Consider the following 1,710-nt stretch of genomic DNA (forward strand, 5'->3'; position numbering starts at 1 on the left):
ATATATATATATATATATATATATATATATATATATATATAAGAAATAAAAAATAAACAAACAAAACTCAGAGTAGGAGGAAGAGGGAGGGAAAGAGAGGCATGAATGAGAGAGAAAAAGAGAGAGAAGAGATATGTGAGGAGGTTGTGCTGAGAAGAAATGGAAAGAGTGAATAATCCTAAAAGATGCCAGCAATGTGTAACATCGATAAGCCATGGTGAAGTGCTGTAGTGAGAACGGTGAATGGTGACGGCGGTGCAGATGGCGGTGCAGATGGCGGTGCAGAAATGTGTGCATGTGTGTAAATGTATATGTATGTATGTGCATGTGCAAATATATTTATATATATATATATATTTGCACACACAGATACACACTCATATATATGCACACTCATATACAAATTACATGCATTTACACACACACACACACACACACACATATATATATATATATACATGGATACCCTTGGTATTAAGACAGGCATCCAGCTGTAGAAACCATGCCAAATCATTCTGGAGTCAGGTGCAGCTCCCCAACTTGCCAGCTTGGGCCACACCATCCAACCCATGCCAGCATGGACAACATAATTAAATAATGATGATATGTGTGTGTGTGTATAAATATATATATATCTATATATATATATATATATGTGTGTATGTATGTATGAATGTATGCATTTGTTGCTATCAGTAGTGTTGTCTATTCTGCACTTCACATAGTTGGTCCTTAATGCCTGTCTCTATCTTCAGGTCACTCCTCCTCATTTATAGCCATCGGTCTTCTGTATCTGTCTTGGCATCCACATCTCTTGTAAACTGACTGTACATTTTCTTTTCCTTCCATGTTTTTTATTATTATTATTATTATTATTATTATTTCTATTATTATCATCATTATTATTATAAAGTAATTCAAAATGGTAAAACAAGACAACAAAATTTCAATGATGATAAAAAAGGTAAAAATAAATGAATAAAAGAACTTCTTTGCAGCTATATATTTAAGTGAAGATAGGTCAGATGGTATGGCACAACCACTGGTTAGCTGGTATGACATAGATATATCCAGTGGAAAGATGGTATGGACAAAAGCAATGGTCAATTTGTGTAACGCACACACTGGTTAGATGGTATGACAAAGCTACTTGTGAGGTGGTATGGAGAAGCCACAGATGGTATGACAGCCACAATCACAGACAGTATAACAAAACCACTCATCAGTTGGTATGACAAAACCACTTGTCAGATGGTATGGTGAAGCCACAACCACAGATGGTATAACACATAACCACAACAACAGCCACAACCAATGGATAGATGGTATGGCACATAGCCACAACCATTGGTTAGATGCTATGACCCCTAACCAGTGGTTAGATAGTATGACACAGCCACAAGCATTGGTCAGATGGTTTGACACATACTACCACTGGTTAAATGGTAACACAGTCACAACCATTGACCTGGTGGTATGATACAATCAGTGTTTAACTACATGGTATGACAAACCATAGACAGTGATTTGATGGTAGGACACAGTCAAACAAGCATTAGCTATAGTGGTATGACATGGAAACAACTACTACCAGCCAGATGGCAGTGTGAGCCAGAGAACCACTGGCAAAATGGCATGTGACTAGAATGGTGGTTCCAATAGTATGAGTCTGTGTGTGTGTGTGTGTGTGTGTGTGTGTGTGTGTGTGTG

General features: G+C 37.4%; 1 protein-coding gene across 4 annotated transcripts in view; it reads right to left on the reverse strand.

The window, feature by feature from the left end:
- Positions 1-1,710, reverse strand: part of LOC106880702 (septin-5) — a 78,627-nt gene that overhangs the window by 8,119 nt on the left and 68,798 nt on the right. The gene's annotated exons all lie outside the window — the stretch shown is intronic.

This window comes from Octopus bimaculoides, chromosome 26 (genome assembly GCF_001194135.2).
Source record: "Octopus bimaculoides isolate UCB-OBI-ISO-001 chromosome 26, ASM119413v2, whole genome shotgun sequence".
Taxonomy (NCBI): Eukaryota; Metazoa; Mollusca; class Cephalopoda; order Octopoda; family Octopodidae; genus Octopus; species Octopus bimaculoides.